We start from the raw sequence: 24,704 nt of genomic DNA, 5'->3' as shown, positions 1-24,704 counted from the left end.
CCCCCTACATTCACAGCTCCACCCCCTCCTATAGCATTATCATCTGTTAGTCAGACACAGTTCAATCCTCTTTTAAAAGCTAGTGCTGCCCTGTGGTCCAATCTACGTCAGCATTTAGCAGACCTTCTATCAGCAATGTAACCAATGAAGAACTTCCTACTACTACTGCCAACCTGCCACCAGCTGCTACAATAACCACAGCTACTGTTACAGAGAGCTCTTCTGGTCCTTCAACAGCTGTTACTTCAACATCAAGCTATCAGGAGAACGTCTCTGTTCCTGCTCCTCTAGTGACAACATCTAGCAGTGAGGTACAAGATGTTGATGATAGGAGTCGGTATGAACATCGTCGTGGAGTGAAGGACCAGAATACGATTTTTATCAAAGAGATCCTCGCGATAGGAGATATGATTATGGAGGACATTGGGATTACTACAATGGTAGGTCATACCAGTATGACCGGCGTGACCGGTATCATAGACCTCATAGTCGAACTGCTTATGAATACGATCCTCGATAGACCCTCCTCGAAAAGAATATGATCGTCACTATGACCCTCATGATCCATATTACAGACCCCCTCATCATTACACTAGCTATTATGATGAACGGGATTACTACTCTCGACGACAGCGGTATGACCCTAGATATCAAAGATCAGATCATGACTACTACCAGTACTATGATGACCCTTATTACCAGGGGCGTTACCCACAAGATAAACCTGACTATGGATATTACAGCTACCATGACTCGTACTATAACGACTATCGCTACCATGGCCAAAGTTACCATCACCCACTCGGTCTGCTTCTATTCAAGATCCTCCACCCTCTGCTCATCATCAACCAGTTGGAGAATACATGGAACCTCAATCCCTTGAAGCATCTGCCATATATGGGGCAACAGGATCAAACTGATACTAGTTATAGTTACTATCAATACGAGGGTGAAATGCCCTATGAATCCACCCACATTGAACAACCTCCTGTTGAGGGGTATCCTAGTGAGTATGGCTACACCCACTCAGAACATTATGCCGGAGAGGGTGCTGAGAGAGAAGGAGGAGTATAGTCAACCACCTGACGTTAGTCATAGATATGCTGTAGGTGGATACGGAGAAGAAACAAGAATGGACACCTCCTTCTATGCAAGGTAAGAGACTGCTGTCAGATTGAGCAGCTAGTATTAGTTTATTGTATTCATATCTCTCTCTCATACTATTACATGTAAGTACATGTAATAATACATGTTTACATGTTGATGGAGAGATACATGTACATGTATCTCTGATAATTACATGTTGGTAATATTTGGAGCATTTGTTTATGGTCTTCATTTTATGCTTCTTTTTATAGAGTCTGCTCTACTTCCTCCAGCACCTCCACAACGAGAGACTCCTCTGCCATTTGCTCATCCTCATGTCTCTGTTAGATTTGGTATCGGAGGCCATTTGGTGACAGTTCTTCCTATAAAACCATCGAGTCATACTAGTGCTAAAGTAGAGATCATATCAATACAGGTATGTTATATGAAGTGTATCTTAAATGTTTTGATTGTCTCCCTCTCAGAATATAATCCCTGAATTTGTGGAGTTGTCTGAAAAGGTAGCCACTCTGCCTGGTCCATTAGTACTGTAAGTTTGACATTTCTTTTGTTTCTAGGCAAGATAAATAACGTTTTTTTTATTCTCTTTCTCTCTCTCCTCTCAGTGGTGATTCTCCTAAGAGTTCAGTAGTAAAATATGCAGCTAAGAGAGCTGATCAATCTATTAGCATAGCTCAAAGTACAGATACCTCTGCAACAGATCAAGAGATAGCTAAAGATGATGCTTTGCTATGGAACTTCCTAGTACTTTTGTGTCAACAAAATGGAGTTGTAGTACCCAGCGATGTCTCTGACCTTTTGACTCAAGAGACCACTCCTTCAATTGCAAAGAGTCCGAGAGGAGTTGGAGTAGGCGGAGCTGGTGAAGAAAAGGCAAGTGGCTTGGACGAGCTTCGCCAGTTACTATTATCAGGAAGAAAAAAGGTAACAGAATTATTACATGTGGTAATATGTACTTGTTTGGATTCACTTTTGTTAAGCAAATTTTATTTGTTTTGTTATTTTAGGAAGCATTAGATCTGGCTTGTAGTCAGAGTCTGTGGGGTCATGCTTTAATGCTAGCTAGTCGCATGGATGACCAAAGTAGAACATATGTTGTCAACCGATTTACAGCCAGTCTACAAACATCCGATCCTCTTAGTACTTTTTATACGTTTAATGCTTGGTAGAATGCCCTCCTGTAGCTAAAGTAAGAATGGATGTGTGGATAGAATGATTGTTAGATGGATGTATAGATCAGATGAAAGGATGGACAGTAGATTAATGGATGAGTGGATGGATGGATGGACAGATAGTTAGTGACATTACAGAATGACTTATTAATTAATGGGTACCTTATTTTAGCCTGAAGGGTTAACTCGAGCTGGTGATTGGCGTCCTCATTTAGCCATGATGATTACTAAATATGACATCACAACAAGATACCAGCTGTATTATTAGTTTAGGAGACTCTTTTGTGTAAGTTATCAATAGTGTACATAATAATGTTCAAGGGTTTAAAAATTGAAATGTTCTATAATGGAAGGAATATACTTAATTGTGGTACATGTACATGTGGACAAAATAATTGTGAGATTGAAATGGAATTATTGATATAGTATTTATTAAGCTACTTACTACTTTGTAGATATTAAGCTTAGGATTTAATGAATGATGGGTGATTTCAGTATTGGTATAAATGATGGGTGATTTCAGTATTGGTATAAATGAAGGGTGATTTCAGTATTGGTATAAGATGATGGGTGATTTCAGTATTGGTATAAATGATGGGTGATTTTCAGTATTGGTATAAATGAAGGGTGATTTCAGTATTGGTATAGATGATGGGTGATTTCAGTATTGGTATAAATGATGGGTGATTTCAGTATTGGTATAAATGATGGGTGATTTCAGTATTGGTATAAATGAAGGGTGATTTCAGTATTGGTATAGATGATGGGGTGATTTCAGTATTGATATAAATGAAGGGTGATTTCAGTATTGATATAAATGAAGGGTGATTTCAGTATTGATATAAAATGAGGGTGTATTTCAGTATTGGTATAGATGATGGGTGATTTCAGTATTGATATAAATGAAGGGTGATTTCAGTATTGATATAAATGAAGGGTGATTTCAGTATTGATATAAATGATGGGTGATTTCAGTATTGGTATAAAATGATGGGTGATTTCAGTATTGGTATAGATGATGGGTGATTTCAGTATTGGTATAAATGAAGGGTGATTTCAGTATTGGTATCAATGAAGGGTGATTTCAGTATTGGTATAAAGAAGGGTGATTTCAGTATTGGTACATGGATGGGTTGATTTCAGTATTGGTATAAATGAAGGGTGATTTCAGTATTGGTATAAATGAAGGGTGATTTCAGTATTGGTATAAATGATGGGTGATTTCAGTATTGGTATAAATGAAGGGTGATTTCAGTATTGGTATAGATGATGGGTGATTTCAGTATTGGTATAGATGATGGGTGATTTCAGTATTGATATAAATGAAGGGTGATTTCAGTATTGGTATAGATGATGGGTGATTTCAGTATTGGTATAGATGATGGGTGATTTCAGTATTGGTATAAATGAAGGGTGATTTCAGTATTGGTATAAATGAAGGGTGATTTCAGTATTGGTAGTGTCAAATTGTTTATGCTAAACAAATTGTAAATTTGTTGAAACTACAAGTATAAAGTTTAGGATTCATTTTTAGCATCATTATTTGTACATCTAGACACTTCATAGGGAAAACATGGGCCTGCTGTTCTGTATACACATTGTGTGGGTATTTTGTCTAAATTTGGTAATACTAATTTAACTTCAAAGAAAAATTTGACTTTAGTTTATCAATAATCAATTCCCAATAGTCTATTGTCGATTAAATACACATACTTTGTTTATGATAGATATTGAAATGTGTTTTTTCATATTGAAAGCATAAACAGTATCTCACAAAGGAGTACAGTGCACGTGCCCCTCATCAAATACCACAACTTCACTTTAAAAGTCAACATAACAGTTTCCCTGTTCACTTTGCTGTCTGTCAATAGATTTATTCTTGCCATAGTATTTAAAGATGTCTTGGGGGTTTTGTCGTGCATCTAGTTCAGACTCTTTTCCAAAAGGTGCTGTCTTGGTAATCATCTGGCTTATGTTGATACGATTTTTGTGATCCTTCAGTTATTGTTCCTGTAAAATTTTCTGCTCCACTAGCTGTCCTTATAATCATGCCTCTCCTCATGGTAATCCTGTATGTGCTGTTACCAATAGTAGGTCTGTATGCTGATATCAAATGGGGTCGTTTCCATGTGGCTGTAGGCTGCCTCACTATCAGTATACTGGTGTCTGGATTATATATTATGGATTCATTGCTAAACACCAAAAACCAGAACAATCCTACAGTTGCTTTAATTGCTTATATGATGACACCAATTTTCATTGTAGCTCACAGATGCTTCACAGTAATATTACTATCATTTGGGACCGATTTACTTATTGAAGGTTCTTCTCGTCAACTTAGTTCTTTTATTTGGTGGTATTTTTGGGTGTTGTACTTTGGTTGGTTTGTTAGTGTTATCTCTGCTTGTGTTCTTAACTCTGAGACTCAGTCCAAAAGTTCATTATTTTTGCAAACTACTCACTTTGTGTGTCTTGTGGCAATTTTGATTTCGTGTATTATACTCAAAACTTGGTTTGTTTCTTGTTTCTGAGCCTAATTCAAGCACAAATCCTTTAGTATTAATTGTTAAAGTTCTAAATTATGCTAGAAAGATTGGACGCCCTTCTCTATATTATATGCCTTTAACAACTTATCAAGCTGCCACCCTTATCTCGAATTGACTTAGCCAAGTCTATTAATGGTGGTCCGTTTACAGTAGATGAAGTTGAGTATGTCAAGATTTTCTTTCGTTTGTTGCCACTTCTTTTTTGTATTCAAATGATTCACATTCCTACTCTACCTCTTGGAAGAGCACACACACTGTGGCACTAACAATACCTCAATGTCTAGTCACATCCACCTATGTTATTACTTATGTAATAGGGATAATAGGCATTCCTATAAAACAAATATTACTACAGTGTGTCAAGTCACCGAGGGTAAGACTTCTTCAACGAATTGGATTTGGAATTGCACTCTCGTTGATTTCAAAAATTGCCTTCGCTGGTGTCGACTTATTGGTCATATTCAAACACAATACAACTTGTGTTTATTACTAGCAGTAGTTCCAATAATACTGTCAATGTCAATAACTATATCACTGATAGTAACTACTTCATAATACCTGAGATAATTGGAGGTGTTGGAGTGTTGTTTATTATTCCCACCAGTCTGGAGTTTTTCTATGCTCAAAGTCCATACATTATGAGGACTTTATTTGTTGGTCTCTTTGTAGCCGTTGGAGGCATTTTTGAGATAATTGGTTGGGAATCTTTGAGAATTTTTCGAATCCCAGTAATTGCTGATGCTCGGCCGGGATGTGAATTTTACATTTTTATGATGAATTTTTTAATAATGGTGTTTATTTTTGTCATGTTTTCTCTGTCTCAGTAGACGTTACAAGTTACGGGAGAGAAGTAACACGATAATGTCAATGTCAAGTTATCTGTTTCCCGGTAGTTTTAGTGAGAGATATGGTTCATTAACTGTTACTTCCTGATTAATAATTTTGACCTGTGTATATATCAAAAACTATGGATAACCAATACAAGTATAGATAGATAGCTAATATATATTTATAGATAAGTAGTATGGATGGATAGATAGTTACCATGGATATAGTACATATTACTATAATATGCATATTGTTCAGACAAATTTTAATACCTTAATATAACTTAATAAATCAAAAATACATTTTGCAAAAGAAGATTTAAAAGTTTTGCTGAGCCTACCCAACTCACTCCATGGGGCCTCCTACTTAGTATCCAGGATTCCTAGCTAGGTTTACTTTTAAAGAGAGACTACCAACCATATCCTAGTCTGTCCCCATAGGGATACCCTACATAAACACAGACTATGCTGATAACCACCTTGGTGGTCAATGATGGAACAGATGCTGGTCCACAATACAATGGTGCAGTGCAAATATCTCTCTTGGAACTATCACAACAGTTTGATGCACAATGGATAAATAGTGGATGTACATAACTATTGAATAGACGAATAAAGTTCTTCTTTAATCTTGTCTTTTTTTACTATATAACAAACAAAACCCATTGAACAATTATTAGAATTAATGAATAATTCATATATTTCTAATATAATATTAAGTCAACTGTTAGTTAAACAAACTGCCTAGTGTTGGTATAAAAAGGATGATTTTATCTTTCTTTTTCTAGTATCTCGAGGTCGGTTGCCTGCAGCACACTTCTGTTATCATTTAGCTAACATACCATTGGGAGATTACGGTGATACTCAATGTAAATATTCTCTATTAGGAAGTGATCATACCAGGTACATAATATGTTCATTGTATAAAAGTAATGGTAGTTATAACTTAGTAGTCATTCTAGGTCACTGTAGTAAATACTAGTATAGAGCTTACTAATGGTAGCTATCCTAGGTCACTGTGGTAAGTACTGATGTTTACTAGTCTAGAGCTTACTAATGGTAGCTATCCTAGGTTACTGTGGTAAGTACTGATGTTTACTAGTCTAGAGCTTACTAATGGTAGCTATCCTAGGTCACTGTGGTAAGTACTGATGTTTACTAGTCTAGAGCTTACTAGTGGTAGCTATCTAGGTCACTGTGGTAAGTACTGATGTTTACTAGTTAGAGTTACTAGTGGTAGCTATCCTAGGTCACTGTGGTAAGTACTGATGTTTACTAGTCTAGAGCTTACTAGTGGTAGCTATCCTAGGTCACTGTGGTAAGTACTGATTTTACTAGTTTAGAGCTTACTAATGGTAGCTATCCTAGGTCACTGTGGTAAGTACTGATGTTTACTAGTTTAGAGCTTACTAGTGGTAGCTATCCTAGGTCACTGTGGTAAGTACTGATGTTTACTATTCTAGAGCTTACTAATGGTAGCTATCTTAGGTCACTGTGTTAAGTACTGATGTTTACTAGTCTAGAGCTTACTAATGGTAGCTATCCTAGGTCACTGTGTTAAGTACTGATGTTTACTAGTATAGAGCTTACTAATGGTAGCTATCCTAGGTCACTGTGGTAAATACTGATGTTTACTAGTATAGAGCTTACTAATGGTGCATGCGGCTATCCTAGGTCACTGTGGTAAGTACTGATGTTTACTAGTATAGAGCTTACTAATGGTGCATGCTATCCTAGGTCACTGTGGTAAGTACTGATGTTTACTAGTATAGAGCTTACTAATGGTGCATGCAGCTATCCTAGGTCTAGAGCTTACTAATTACAATTGCTTTAGGTGATTGAGGTAATTATTGATGTTCATTTGTTTGGAACTAATGGTAGCTATTTTAGAGAATGTAATATGATAGCTATACTACACATTGATTACTTTTAGTAATACATATTGTTATAATTATAATCTGAATGTTTGTCTTTCAATTAACTAATATTTCCTGATCATTATCTAGTCTACACACAGGGGTTTACCCTTACCCTGAGCAGCTAGTGAGAACGGAAATATTAGAGTATGCTCTCGCACTCAGTAAACCTGACTTTGCTTTGCCATCATTTCAAATCTTTAAACTGTTGCATATATTTAAATTGGTTGAAGCAGGCCTTGTCAAGAAAGTAAGTGAGTCATGTTATGATCATGTGATGTTTGTTTTCATGTCATGTGATGTCAATGTTGTCTTTTCTCTCAGGCTTTAAGATATTGTGAATCAATCAGTTGCTATGTTGTGAGAAATCCAAAAAGTTGTAACTCAACATTTTTAATTTTATTACAAGAAGTAAGCAAAAAATACAGGTACTTACTGACATGATGTAACTCTCTCTTCCTCCCCCCCCCCTCTCTCTCTCTCTCTCTCTCTCAGTTATCAAGTCGTTTACATTATGCTAGCTGTCCATTAGGAGTAATGGAGAGTGAACTGCCTTCATGGATATTAACCTTAGAACAAGCTTTGACTGATATTGTAGTAAGTCTATTAGTAATTGATGGTGCATTATAAAGACACTCTTCTCCCTTTAGTCAACTACCCATACTCCAGCTGTATCTAGAGGTAGTCCTTCATTCAGTTCAGCTGGTGGTGGTCTAGCTGTTTCTTCCTCAACCATCATCGTCATATACAGATTTTGGACAGTACTTACAAATACCTGGCACTGAAGTACCCTCTCAATCTTACTCTATAGGCAATACTCAAGAAGATTTCCAGCAAGTGACTGCACCAAATTATGATGGTAGCTCTCAACAGGAAAGTCATGTTATTGAAAACATGTTACCAGGATCACATGGACCCTTTGGAGAAATGGGAACAGTCACCTCTGACGGAGGCTCAGCCACTCCTTTGATTATAACTGACGCTACAGACCATTTTCAAACAGGTTTAAACAAGTACAGACCAGTTTCAAACAGGTTTAACCAATACAGACCAGTTTCAAATGGGTTTAACCAGTACGTATCAATTTCAAACTGGTTTAACAAGTGTGGACCAAGTTCAGACAGATCTAACAAGTACAGACCAAGTTCAACCAAATTTAACTGGCTCTCAGTCTCAAACAACACTTCCCTATGACAGTAACCAAATGAATGCATCTAACCCAGAGGCTCAGTTTCCTTCAAACTATTCTATAATCTTTATGGAGCTCAACCCTCACTGTCAAATACTGTGAACAACAGCAAATTCCAACTGATACTACTAGTACTGGTGGTTATGGCTCTCAGACACATCTTCAAGGCTCAGCTGCCACTTCACATACAGATGTAAGTACTACTCCACTGTCCTCCTTTCTCAGATAACAGGATATAACAACGATATGTTCACAATGGGAATAGGACCTCCTCCCACAGCAGATTCTGTTCCCCCCGTCATACTCTACCTTTTCTATTTCTGCTCCTTCTGTTTCAAATGAAGCATTTTCTTCACAAGAGAATTCTCCTAAAGATGATAAGAAATCAGAGATTGAGGACACATCAGAAGAGGACAGAGAAGGTATCATAGTAATTGTTCAATATTTTCTAAATTTTGTACTGATAACTTTATGCTATGAGAATAACTAAAAGTGAACTCTAGTACTTTTTACATTATTTCTATATGGTAAGATAACACTCACTTATACATTTACTGATACACTTACTGGTACATTTACTGATACATTGATTTTACTGATACACTTACTGATCATTGATTTTAATGATACACTTACTGATACATTTACTTATACATACATTTACTGATACACTTACTGATACATTTTAACTGATACACTTACTGATACATTGATTTTACTGATACACTTACTGATACATTGATTTTTACTTATACATTTATACTTGACACTTACTGATACATTTACTGATACATTGATTTTACTGATACATTTACTGATACATTGATTTTACTGATACATTTACTGATACATTGATTTTACTCATACATTTACTGATATACAGTGATCACATTTACTGAAAACATTACATTTTACTCCAATACATTTACTATATACATTTTATTTTAATGATAATTCTTAAGAGATACATTTATGATACAAACACGATTTAATGCCAAAGGTTGGCTCGGGATATTTATACCATTGATTTTAATGATACACTTACTGATACATTTACTGATGATGGACAAAAATTCCTGATACACTTACTGATACATTGATTTGAATGATACATTGACTGATACATTGATTTAATGATACACTTACTGTTGACATCTGATTTTTATGAAAGCACTTACTGATTACATGGATGGACTCATGACAGGAACTGACTGACTGATGGATGTGATCACAAGTGAGTGCAAACTGATACATTTAATGGATGAAAATGAAATATATACATTTTATGAATGAAGGATAGAATGATTGATGGATGAGGAAGAGGAGTGACTGATAGATGATGGATGGATGCCAAGGAGGACTGGATCGGAGATGGATGGATCCATTCAATGATGATAGAATGGAAAGGATCCCAAGTGACTGATCTTCCCTGGATGGACAAAAAGGAGTAGAGTAAAGATGGATGGATGGATGGATGAAACTTTCATCCATCCATCCCTGATCTATAGTCACTGGATTCATCCATCCATCCATCATGAAAGGGAGTGACTGATAGATGGATGGATAGATGGATGAAAGGAGTGACTGATGATGACTTGTTAAATATTTTTACAGATTATTTTTGACAAAGAGAAAAACAAGTGGGTGGACTTAGATGCTGATGAACAGGTAATAATCTACATGTACTTAATACATGTATCCATACATGTTTACATAAATATAAGATTTATCTAGTTGTCTTTGATGGTTTACTTTCTTTCTATGCTAGGAGGAAAGTGGTCCAGTTGCTCCACCTACTGATATGGAACTCAAGTCAAATGATACCAACAGATGGATCTCTAGGTAGTAATTCATATTCTTTGCAACAACAAGGAGTGGGCAGAGGTCTTTTCAATGTTAGATCAAGATATGTTGATGTTTTGTCGAAGGGTGGCCAAAAAAAACTGTTCCACCTCTGGGGGTTGCTCCCCCGTCTTTGATGCCATCAACTGCAACCATGCAATTTAAATCCAACCAATTTTTTGTTCCACACAACCAGTAGATATATTGTACTGCTAATGTCTAAAAGTAGCTGTTTATTACTGCATTCAAATAATAATATTCTACTTTTTTAGCATCTACCAATGAAGGGTCCTCTTTTGATGAGGTATATGGACTGACTGGAGCTAATAGTACAACTACACCCACCCTACTACACCACAAACTGAGAGGCAAGAGATTGACCCTCATACTCAACCCCCATAAATCCTCCCACCTCACATCCTCCTTCCTCTCAAAATCATGTCCCATCTGAGACAACCAGTGGCTTTCCACCAGTAATATCAGTATAGGAATGCCACAAATGCCTTCTACTGATAATATTCAACAGGTTCCTTCTCAACCACAGGTCAGTAGTGATATTAGTAACTGTACTGTGTATGTGGCAAGGTCTACTTAATGCAGCTGGAAGTGTAGTCAATTTTGTATACTTTGTAGTAATATAATTGTCTTTAATGAGGGTTTTTGTTTAGTTCTTTAATCCTAATACTTTTATGAAAACCTCAACAATACCAGGTCGACTTCAAAAACCTGACCCTTTTCCAGATAATGTGAGAACTTGTAAAATATACAACAACTTGTATGTACATGATAGAGCCATATAGAATAATCCATAATATACTACAGTAGTGTGATGGGTCCACATTTAACATTGGGTCATTGAGTCCATATTACTATTGGGTCATGATATTTGTCATATACTATAGGCATCAGATACTAGTTCAATGAGTGAATATTCTCAGGAAGTGTGAGCCAAATTAATAGAAAGGTATGTACAAGTACTATAGCTAGTCCATAATATGTATGTGTACATCTATTTCTAAATATGTATTTACTGTACTGATTGTCTCTGTAATAGGTAATGAGGGTAACTAAACCAGGTACTAGGTCTCGTTACCAATATCCTCGTCAACCTACTGCTGGTCAAGGACTTCATCATCAACAACTACTGCCCAGGTCAAGGACTCCATCATCAACAACCTACTGCTGGTCAAGGACTCCATCATCAACAACCTCTGCTGGTCAAGGACGTTATCATCAACAACCTACTGCGGGTCAAGGACTCCATCATCATCAACGTATTGATGGTCAATTGCCTCCAGCTTCTTCCAGTGGAGGGAAATTGGTTGTAAAATTGTTGTAATGAGTGACTCTCTTTTCAATATTCTAAAGCTCTAATTCATATGACAGCTGACTGAAAATGAACTAACTCAATTTGTTATATTAATAATTATTCTGAGTTTTATTTTAATTTGTATTACAGTTTATACAGGACGGCATGGTGTTTATTGTATAATAACTTGTGGTTAAATTACTTAGTGTGGTGGGTATTAATTAGAAGTAAACAATATTCTGCCACACCCTCTACAGTATGGAGGCCTGGTTTCAGTACTGCTATGCTCCAATACTTCACAAAGAGGAGCTTCACCAAACAAACACCCTCTGCTACCTCCAGAATTCAAATTTATCTTTTGGAAAGATGGAGATTTTGGGCTCTGCTTTGAAACACTTAGTGTCATCTCTCTTTCATATGTTATCTTAGCTATAGTCAGTGGAGTCTATGCTAGTCTGAAGCACTCCTACTTTTAAAGACGGAGACCCAGTAACTGGACTGGGTAATCAAGAAGTCTTATAACTCTCTGTTTACTAGTAAACTCACTGATAGTGTTCACGGGTTCATTCTGGTTGGTTCCCTGCCCGTCCATATTCAGTTCTATTATCGCAATGTATTGAAGTCTTTGCATGGTTGATGCATTTAGTAGCACTCTTTGTACTCTCTCGTTCTCCTTTTCATTCTGGATTTGGACCACTCCCTCTTAATTTGGCATGGGCATTAACCATGTTATCGTCCATCATCCATTTTCGAACTGTTATCAGATATATCAATCATAACTCAATATATGATTACTTTAATTTAACTAACTACAATGATGGATACCTTTTCTCTCTTCCCTCAAGTTGTCTGTTATATTCAATTTGGTCTGCAACTTCTTTATCTCTTTTAATCCCTCTGCCTGCAAAAACTGCCACTATAGCTGAGACATAGTTGGCCATAAACACTGGGAATTGGTTCTACTCAGTTTTCAAGAACAAAATTCTCTCCTCAATGTCCAAAGCATCGAGTCATCACTTCTGATGCCATTCAGATTACGGTTCCTTCAGATTGCAACCCCCTCCAAGCCTACGTCGTATTTCTTCAGAAGATAATGCAAACTGTTTCTCTTTTCTTTCTTTTTGGGGGCTGCAGTCTTTAATGAAGAAAGGCTCTGTAGGTCTTTTACAGAAACCAGAGGATCTCCCTCTTTTGCCAAGAAAAATCACAACTGCACAAATTCGAGAGATTTCAAAGTATTCTTCATCATCTATCAAGACGGATATCATCTGTACCTAATGAACAGACATTGCGTTCGTTAGATCGTCTGTCGCCATATAGCAACTCACACAGTCCAATATGACACCTCAGTTTGACCCTCTAATTGACTCTTCCTCACCTCTTACCCACAATGAAGAACCTCCTTCCCTTTCTACCCCTCCCCCTCCCCAACAAAGAAGACCAGTGTCTTTAATATATGCTCTTAATAAAGCATTTGGTTGGCATTATTATCCACTAGGATTAATTAAATTATTTAATGACTGTCTTGGATTTGTGGTCCATTACTTTTACATCAACTGGTTGCATTTATGGAGAATAGAAATGTGAGTTTGTATAAGAATGTCAGTAATGTGGTGTGTACAGTTCTTTTCAAATGGAGTTAATTGTTTTAGAGATGTAGAGATAAATGTAGCATTGACAGATGGAAATGGCATTAATTACACTAACAACCATATAGCATCATCATAGATAGACAATATAACACTCTCTCTCTCTCTCTCTCTCGTCTCCTTCTCTCTGTCTCTCATCTCCTCTCTCTCTCTCTCTCTCTCTCTCCTCTCTCTCTCTCTCTCTCTCTCTCCTCTCTCTCTCTCTTCTCTCTCTCTCTGTATTGTAGGAACCAATATCTCATGGATATTATTATGCACTGGGTCTATTTCTTAGTACACTGCTAACAGCTGTTCTTAACTCACACTTTACTTATCAGGTATAACAATATATAGTCATTTTGTGTGGAACATCATTATATAATCCTGAATAATCATTTTGAAATCTGATCTATTATTCTCTACCCATTTTCACAGGTTAACAAAAGTTGGTCTTAAAGTCAAAGCTGCAATTGTTACTGAAGTATTTCGTAAATCTCTCTCCGTCAACTCTGTTGAAATGAGCAAGTTCTCACAGGAGAGGTTTGTAGTATTGTAATATTATAATATTGTTATATTATAGTATTGTTATATTGTAGTCTTGTTATATTATAGTATTGTTATATTGTAGTATTGTTATATTGTAGTATTGTAATATTATAATATTGTTATATTGTAGTATTGTTATATTGTAGTATTGTTATATTGTCGTATTGTTATATTGTAGTATTGTATATTGTAGTATTGTTTATATTGTAGTATTGTAATATTATAATAATGTTAATTGTAGTATTGTTATATTGTAGTATTGTTATATCGTATACCGTAGTAGTGTTTATATTGTAGTATTGTAATATTATAATATTGTTATATTTGTAGTATTGTTATATTGTAGTATTGTTATATTGTAGTATTGTATATTGTAATATTGTTATATTATAGTATTGTAATTGTAGTATGTTATATTGTAGTATTGTTATATTATAGTATTGTTATATTGTAGTATTGTTTATATTGTAGTATTGTATATTTGTAGTATTGTTATATTGTAGGTATTGTTATATTGTTTTTAATCAGGTTGTTAACTTCATGAGTACTGACACAGATCGTATAGTTAACTTCTGTCCAAGTTTCCATCAATTCTGGAGTCGGCCATTTCAAATTGCTGTCTCTCTCTACCTTCTTTACAGACAAGTAAAATATTAAACCATTTACATACTTTCTGAATTAAGTATCATTTTTAATACCACATTCAATAACATTTTTCATTTTCTCTTTCAGGTTGGTTAGCAATTTCTTGCAGGTCTTGCCTTTTGTATTTTGCTAATTCCCATAAAATCGATGGTTAGCTAAGAAGATTGGCCAACTCAGCACAGCCATGAATGTCACAGAAAGATCAGAGGGGTCAAGGTAGTACGTCGCAACTCCTAAATCAATAATTATTCATGTCATTTTTTAAAGCTGATGACGGAAATATTAACTGGTATTCGTGTCATCAAGTTTTATGCTTGGGAGAAAATTTTGCAAGCAGAGTCAATCAAATAAGGTATGTAAATTAATTATAGTTTAAAAATGCTCTCACTGGTTTGTTATGTTGTATGCAAATACATTTTATAACCTTTGTTAATAACTATATTCTTAATTCCTTCTATCTTTTGCTGTTACAGGGCTAAAGAACTCAGCAGTCTCAAAGGTAGAAAATATCTTGATGCTTTGTGTGTTTATTTCTGGGCTACAACGCCTGTTTTAATATCGATTCTCACTTCCCAAACTTACGTTTGCTATGGGACACAAACTTAATACAGCTGCTAAGGTAGGTTCTTCTCAACGAAAGTAAGTCCCATATATAATGGAATGACTTAATGGCTTGGATATTGGATAGCTGGTCCATTAAAAGTCTAATGAGATCCATGCCCTTTGATTCCTAACTGGTTTTGATGATGATTGTTTTCAATAATCATTATCATGATATAATATTTGTTGCAATCAACATCCCTATTCCGGATTAATGTCTTGATGAATAAATATTATATTTATCATTGCATTTTCAATATCTCAGATTGTATTTCCACAGTGTTCCCAAGTTAAGTAACTATAATGTATCTGGCAAGTAATTCTGAACATTACAAGTCTCCAAAATGTTGCACAATTTTTGGCCCTTCCATTAAACGCAATTAACAATAATAACGCATTTAAAAAAACAAGTAGAATATTAACATCTATAGACTAATGCTGAATCATAGCATGTGGGTGGATTTTTGTTAGCTGTCATTAAATGGCTGAGAGTGACCTAACCATGCATATTAGTATACTGTTTATTGAGGAAACGATTGCGGATCATTCTCCAAGTATGTTGTACAATTTCTTCAAAGCCATTTTTGCCACCCCTTCCATTTCTTCAACCTTTTTGCACTGTAAAATTAAATTGTTTATTTTAATACAATTTACTTTGTAGTTTACATTGGGGGTTACTATGGATAACTATATATTTTTATGAATTACTCATTGTGTAATTTCTCGGTTGTTTTACAATGTCTTCAAAGCCATTTTTGCCACCCCTTCCATTCTCCACCTCTTCACTGTAAAAACATTAAATTGTTATTTTTAATAACTTACTTAGTGAGCGATTACAGGTTTGGGTCTTTTGTATGCCAAAACAATGGCTACACAATGGGTAATTCACAGTAATTGTCTATATTCCATAGTAACCCATGATGTAAACTACAAAGTAATTGTTAAATAACAATTTAATTTTTACAGTGCTGTGACTATGGAGAAAACCTTGACAATAAACGACCAAAATAAACTTAATACTGGCCCAGCCAATTAGACAATTAATACCGTAAACGTCAAAAATTTTCGAGGTACTTATATTTTCATGGTTGACACAAAACGCGAAAATTTTTACGACGCGAAGTTTGGAGCGGCAAAAAAATTTTGACATTTACGTATATATCAAAATGCAAAGTATTTTGATATTATTGTGATTGTTTCTAACACTAAAGATAGTAATCTTTCAGATTAATTTATAAAAGAGTGTAAAGAAAATTAGCTGATTATGAATTGAAAGCTGAATTAGTCTTTTTGGTATAGTAAGCAATCAAGATGATGAACGAGTAATCAGTCAAGAGAGAGCTCAGATTGTTACTGATGATTATGAACTTAGATACTTTGAAGTTTAGACTTGATGTATAATTTAGATACAATATTGGAAATAACTGTGCAGGATGTTCTTAAGAGAAAAAATATGACAGCAAGAAATGTTTAAATGTCTCTGGAGGTTTGTTGGCCGTTTTATTGGGGTGCTATAAATCAGTTATTTGTGTTAAAAAATCATTACCTAATTAAGTGATTTTAAGAGGTACTGACTTTACCATCGAGGAAAAAGTTGTATTATATTAATTATTATAGTTTATGTTATCACAAGATAATGTTGATAAAATAGGGAGTAGTTATCAATTGTCTGTGAATTGTTTTCATGTTTAAAGTATAAGCAGCTGTAATATTATATGTACAAGGTAAATAAGTAATCATAAGGGCAAATTCTACACTCTTTGCATTAAACTCGACAGCCACAATTATTCAGAGATTTTGTACTGTATTAATAATACCTGGAGAAGTTTTGTGATGTGACACTCCTTTTTTTTTTAGGCACTAGTGTAGTTTGAAGAAGGGTTTAAAGCTGTAGTTCATTTGTGTTATCTGTTTACTTCATATATCCTGTGATGTAACTAATAAACAATCATTTAACAGGTTTTAAGTGATCTGGAATGGCTGGAGCTTTAAAGAGGAATATTACATGATTGTGTTGTTCCTGTGGTAATGGTTGGCGGCAAAATGTGACTGTCTGATGAAGAGAGAGAAATAAGTTGAGAAAGAGTCAGAGTTATTATGGATGACATGGGATTACCTATATAGAAACTAATCCTCAAAGTGGAGTTGGTGTACAGGTAGTATTTGAGATACTGTTAAGAGAAATGATTGCATCTGAACTGAACACAGTAAGTATGAAACTAATGCTGTAGTAATCCACTGTTAGGGAAATACTATGAAAGAATTGCATTGAAATAATAGTCAATCCTGTTCTATAACTATTTTATTCAAAAATCTCAGTGTAAATATCATGTTATAGTTTGTTGACAGCATAGTTACTACCTGTAAACAATTTATTAGTCATTGCATCTTGTCACACCATGCACTTCTATTGGGCATGTGCTGACAGTTAGTTTGTTCTCTTGTCACACCACTACCATATATATAGTACATGTCAGTCAGTTAGTTTATTCTCTTGTCACCACTCCTGGTGGGACATATCATGTCAGTTAGTTTGGTTAGCTATAATAATATTATTATTCTTAAATAGGATGTTAGAGTGCTCCATATAGCTGATGAGGGTTTACTATCTCAACAACCTCACTATAATCAAATACTGAAGATATTACCAGGACTATTATAGGCAATATCTAGAATGCAGTAATAGAACAATGCACTGTAAAAATGATGGTTGATTAACCAATATATGGTTATACAGATTGCATGATGTAAACTAGTTACAAAATGTCAGAACTAAAAATGATTATTTTTAAAGAAATAAATGCGTTTTTGTTTGCAAAACAATCAATTCCATAGTACAATAATAATCAAAACAATATGTGTTTACTTTAAGTTTTCATCATGTAAATGTGTAACCAAATAGTGGTTAAATCAACCATGCCAGTTTTTTAGTGATGTATTTTAATGGAAAGTTTACTCTAAAACATTAAATATTACACCCTGAATGTATAATTTCACATTAAGTATGGTATTTGTTAGCTAAACCAATCATTTTTACAGTGCACTTGTTTTAATTTTAGCTTAATGATAAGCCAGCATTGGGCTTACTCCAAAAAAATTAAAGCGTGACACTCTCTTCCTATGCACCAGTAAAAACATTGGTGAAAATACCATAGTAATTGCTATAGTCGAGTGAATATCAATGTTTGGCAATGAATTCATAGGACATGCTCAGCCTCAGCAGTTGGGCTCTTACTTCAAAAAGGTGACCACTCTCTTCCTATGTACCAGTGAAAGCTTTGGGATAGTAATTGTACATCCTTGGTAGGAAGTGAATATCAATGTTCATTGTAATTCACAATACATGTATAGGTACTATTGATCTTTCAACCTACATGTGTACATATATGTACTTCACATCTTTTTACTGAATGGTCTGTCTGTCCAGGAAGTTTCTTGTGGTTGATAACATGATGTGGTAATATAATATAATATCATTTTTTTTTGCAAAATTTCTGTAAAGTTTTTGATTCTATATAATATCTTAAAAATCTGATCAACATTATATCCACTAAACTACTGACTTCAAAGTATTGCAGTCCCCATTCATCAGCCATAATTTGAGCTCTCTCTTGACTGACTTCTCTCTTCTTTCAAATCACATTTAGTACCACAAGTATAAACTTCAGCAAATTCTTTGCAGTGCTCTTTAATTGTTTGTTATTCTTTGTGCAGTGAGAAAAAGGACTCTTCATTAGTAATATCAAATACTAAGAGAAAAACCAGAGGCAGATTGGTAGTAGCTTATAGCAATATCTTCAAATCTCTTATGGCCTGATATATCCCAAACAAGCAGTTTGACTTCATTGCCTCCAGTACAACATTGATGAATTGAAAGTCAACTCCAATAGTACACTTACTATCATTTCTGCCACTAAATTTATGTGCAATGACGATTTACCAACTTGAGAGTCTCCTACAATAGCTATTCTAGAGATCTTGCCATGAATATATAACGATTTTTTTTTTTTTTAGCTGTTACAGCATGGTCACGACTGTGAGCAACTTCGAATTGTCTCTATGCAGGTAGCCATCGAGTCATGTGAACACTATCCAATCTCTATCTCTAGTGTAGTAGGTGATTGTCTCAGTATAGACCTAGGCTGCTAGACTATTGTTACAGACGTGCAGTTTTGACTTATGGCAATCAGTTTATGTTGAAACACACTACCCTTAGGATGCTATATGCTATAATTATACGATATATATACTTTTGTGGGTGTGGCTCCTGTTACTATTATGGATGCTTTATATCGAGTAACGACAATAGGTGAAGAATTCAGTTGGTAAAACATGGCTATTACGTACGTTGTAGACAATCTTCGACCTGGATATACAGTTCCAGCTACAGTTGGTTATTGATTTTCGCATAAAACTGTCACCACATCAAATAAAAAAAGAATAAAAACTTGAAACTTTGGGACACTTCTGGGCATGAATGATTTTTTCGTACAATACTTTTGGTTATTTTCGAAGACGTCCAGGCTTTCTAGTTGTGTTTGATTCCACAAGAAAGAAGACATTTGATTTAGCTATTAGCTACTGGCTAAAGAAGATTGAAGAACACTGTACAATTCCTAATCCTGTTATTTATATAGTGGGTACTAAATGTGACTTGAAGGATGAGAGAGAAGTTAGTCAAGAGAGAGCACAAATTGTGGCTGATGAATTAGGACTGAAATACTTTGAAGTCAGTAGAGAGAGGTGGAGTTAATTTTCTGCATGTCTTAGAAGAATTATCTCATTGTTTTGAATTATATACTTTAAAATACCAAAGGATACATTAATGTATTTGATGTGACTGCTGAGACAGCTCTAATGGCAGTGAGAAAAATGGTTACCTTTAATTAAAGAACACAGACAATGTCATATTTGTTTGTTGTTTGTGGGCAACTTAGAACAGTTGGAAGATGAATGAGAATTCAGTCAAGAGAGAACACAAATTGTACCCAAAGAATTGGGACTGAGATACTTAGAAGCCAGTTCAGAGAGACAGACAAATGTTGATAAATTTTTTAAACATTCCAAGAGACTTATAGTAGAGATATCATCTTAAAAGTGCTGTCTTCATTATTATATTAATGTAATATGAAATAGCATTATTCATTACCTGCCCTTTGTTGATTTGGAGGTGTGGCTCAACTAATCATGTTAGAAGATTCTCTTGATGATTGCTTTTCTTTTAATTCAGAGTATGATACTAAATTCAATGTTATAGTTGCTGGAGATCATTTGGTTGGCAAATCCTACCTTGTAGAGAAATATGTGTTAGGACATATTCGTTCTCCGCCTCCGACAATAGGACTTGAATATCATTATTTCTTTCAAGACTTTGATGGACGCAGGTACAAATTACAAATATGGGACTTGGGAGGTGATATAAGATTCAGGGCAATATGTAAATCTTACTTTCGTGGTGCTTCTGGTGTTCTTGTAGTGTGTTTGATGTGACTAATAAAGACTCATTTGACAATGCTCTAACACATGGATGAAAATGAAGGAAGAGAACTGTGATAAGAGTGATGCAGTTCCTGTGGTGATAGTTGGGACAAAAGGGGATTGTTGTGCTGAAGAGAGAGGAGTGAGTCACGAGAGAATAAGAATAGTAACAGATGAGATGAATCTGTCTTATATAGAAACAAGTTCACAAACTGGTGTTAATGTTCAAGTAGCATTTGAGACACTTTTGAGAGAAATGATTGAGAGAAAAACTCTGAATATAAATAAAGTTACATTTCACCTATATAACAGAAGTGTATAGGCAAGAGGCAGGTAGGGAGGCTATAGTTCTCCCATTTTTGGAACTTTTGACAAAATTCACTCTTTTGTTTCAAATATTTTCTTAACCCTATCGCTAATGCTAAAAAGTTGTTATTATATACTATGTAATATATCTATATACTTGGTAGTATATTATACTAGGTTATTATATAAATTAATTGCCAATTAATGCCATAGCTATACTATACAGCAGCAATTGCATTATACATGAACTAAGTACCTGACAGTTACATACTAACTGTTATGAAATTAAAATTATGGCATGTTATGCTAAAATGAACATTCTAGTTGCTGGAGATCCATTTGTTGGAAAGTCTTCGTTAGTACAAAGGTATGTCTATGGTACTATCCAGAATATGCCATATTCTGATCTTCATTACATTTATCAAGTGGTCAATGGGTAGGACGTATAAGTTGGATATTTGGGAGGGATTGGGAGGAGATCGCAGGACTTTGTTAGCTTATCATTTTCGAGGTTGTTCTGGAATTATCCTAGTGTTTGATGTAGCTAATAAACAATCATTTGACAGTGGTTTTAAGTGATCTGGAAGGGCTGAAGCTTAAAGAGGAATATTACATTGATTGTGTTGTTCCTGTGTTAGTGGTTGGTGCAAAATGTGATTGTCCTGATGAAGAGAGAGAAATAAGTCAAGAAAGAGTCAGAGTTATTATGGATGATATGGGATTACCTTATATAGAAACTAACACTCAAACTGGAGTTGGTGTACAGGTAGTGTTTGAGATACTGTTAAGAGAAATGATTGCAGCTGAACTGAAACACAGTCAAGTATGAAACTCAAGTATGCTGGTAGTAATCCACGTTTATGGGAAATACTGTTCTCAATGAAGGAATTGCATTGAAATAATAGTCGATGTTGTTGTATAACTATTTTATAGTAAAAAGTGCTGATAATAAACACGTTGTGATTATTTATAATAATTGAATCCATGTTGTTCTTTGCAAAAAGCAACTTTAGGATTATTAATTATCTTCATTCTCTCTGTCTCTTGAAGTCTTTCTTATCTTCCTTCAACAACCTCACTATAATTGAAATACTAAATACATTGCCATGATTATTATAAGCAGTGTCTAGACTGCTGGTAATAAAAATGCTGTACTTTAATGTGAATTTAATACTATACCCCAGACCCTAAACCTTAAATTGGAACCTAATTTCACATTAAAGTATTGGGTTCATGACCCTCCCCCTTGCAACAATAAGGACCATGTCGAATCAGTCACAAATAGGACACATCATGTCTGCTCACAGCAAGCTTAATCTAGTAGGCCCATAGTAACTCATCAGGCCACGACCTAACCAGTTTTAGGATAAAGTTGAACCTTGACTTCAATATTAATACATTGAGATTATTACAGTACTATACACTGAATTACATGTAGTTATGCAGTGGAGTAGGAACAATATTTACTTTGGGGGAGCAAAATTTTTAATGTACATATTATTATATATAATATAATTAATAATCAACTTTACTATAACAGGGAGTTTGCATTGTATATGGGTGTACTGCTCCCACATTAAAATTATTGGGGGTGCAACTGCACCCCCTGTTCCTACTCCACTGTTATGCATACATGAGACATCCACTCTGTAACACCTGACCATGTGACCATGTTGTATTTGCATATATTTTATATGAGAGTATACATTAATGTTAACTGATGTTGATGTATGAATATGTAAAACATATTCTTAGCAGCTGCTGGTTTCATAGCCTCCATTTTTGTAGTTCTGCTTCAGTTGCATCATTTTTGAAAGTTAAAGATATGATATGTAGATCTCTTTTAGCATTAAGTTGTGTAAGTTCTATGTAAGATCCACCATGTCCCAAACCCTCATTTGAATAATGTTATTGTATTACATGTTCATAAACGAGGTGGGACTGACCAACTAAACCTGTGTAAAGTAGCTATTACTTTTATTAACAAAAACCTTAGCACCAATCAAATGTGTTCTGAAACTTCACAGAAATTGAATTTCCATTAAGCATTTCTCATACAGTGTTATTCTTAATTTAGTATAAAGTTTTGTTAGAAATAGCCCACACAACCTATAATCAAACCACACCCTGTTTGGCCTACTTCATTGAGCCACACCCACATCCTGGGCTGACAGCTCTAAATTTGGTTGTTAAGGCTGCGTAGTCAGTACAATTTACTGCACGATCTTTGGTAAAATTGACTCAATTGTTATGGCTGAATTTGATGCTTTCTATCAAGTGCTTTTAATAGGAGAGACTTGTACTGGTAAAACATGGTTTACTACGTGCTTATCTAAATATTCAACCTGTGGTTGTATATAATGCTACAATTGGTGCTAATTATCATCAAACTATTGTTACTATACCAAAATGAAAGAAGAATTAAATTTCTATTTTGGGACACTCAGGAATAAAAAGATTTCGTAGTATAACTTTTATATCTTTCGACCATGTCGAGGATTTTTTAGTTCTTTTTGATTCTACAAGTAAGGAGACTTTTGATTTGGCCATTAGCTACTGGCTATAGAAGATTGAAGAGCTTGTACATTTCCTGATCCAGTTATTTATTTAGTGGGTACTAAATGTGAGAAGGAGGATAAGAGAGAAAGTCAGTCAAGAAGAGCGCAAATTTGTAGCTGATGAGTTGGGAAACTGAGATACTTTGAAGTCAGTGGTCATCCAAGATATAATGTTGACATAGTGTTCCAGACTGTTAGCTCAGGATATGGATACAGTTTGCAGAGACAAAATAACAACTAGTAAAAGAAATTCACATTGAAGCTGTAAGGGAAATTCAGATAAAGCAATGACTATTTTATCATTTTAAAGAAAGGTGTTTTCAATGTAATCATAATAATAAGTATATTAGTTTTATAAGAGCTATGGTTTGTTATCTTCAGTTAGAATGATTCCACTCAATTTCAAAAGAATAAGTACAAATATGTCTGAAAAGACTAATCCCCTTACACATGCGTATATATATGTGTGTGTGTGTGCGTATTTTACAGTGATACATATATAATATATATTATTATATATATAATATATATATATAATATATAATATATATATCACTGTAAAAAATTTGGTTGATTTAACTAATATTTGGTATGCAGGTTGCATATGCAAAAATAAACATAACACTGTTTTAATAAAAAGTACTAAAGTGCAAACCCTCGGCGCAAAAAGTAAAGTCTGGAATCAGCAGAGATCAAATTATGCCCTACATGTTTCTCAAAGAGAGATATTGATACCTTTGGCAGAGCACACTCATCCTATTTTAATTTCCACCTACACCTTTTTTTATGTTAGGGTAAGTGGCTTTGTAGGAAAACTGCTTATACAAGATAGGTAAGTAGCATTCCAGAACACATGCGCTTTTTAGCGTCATTGTAATCAAAAGGTGGGCTGCACTGCGTATTGTTGTTGGGTATTTCCCTGTGGTTCTGCAAAAATGGCCACGTCGATGTATAGGACACTAAGGCAGCACCGCTCGATCTCCGCAACGCCGCATTTTCAGAAAAACCGTCCGATTAAACTGATCCTCACAGTCC

The 24,704-nt window shown here is 34.9% G+C and overlaps 1 pseudogene; it reads left to right on the top strand.

The window, feature by feature from the left end:
- The window catches only part of LOC121391909, a 36,803-nt pseudogene that overhangs the window by 1,388 nt on the left and 10,711 nt on the right, over window positions 1-24,704 (top strand).

The sequence above is a fragment of the Gigantopelta aegis genome, unplaced genomic scaffold (genome assembly GCF_016097555.1).
Source record: "Gigantopelta aegis isolate Gae_Host unplaced genomic scaffold, Gae_host_genome ctg3085_pilon_pilon, whole genome shotgun sequence".
Classification (NCBI taxonomy): Eukaryota; Metazoa; Mollusca; class Gastropoda; order Neomphalida; family Peltospiridae; genus Gigantopelta; species Gigantopelta aegis.
The sequence above is the reverse complement of the archived record's forward strand: the minus strand, read 5'-3'. Positions and strand labels throughout refer to the sequence as shown.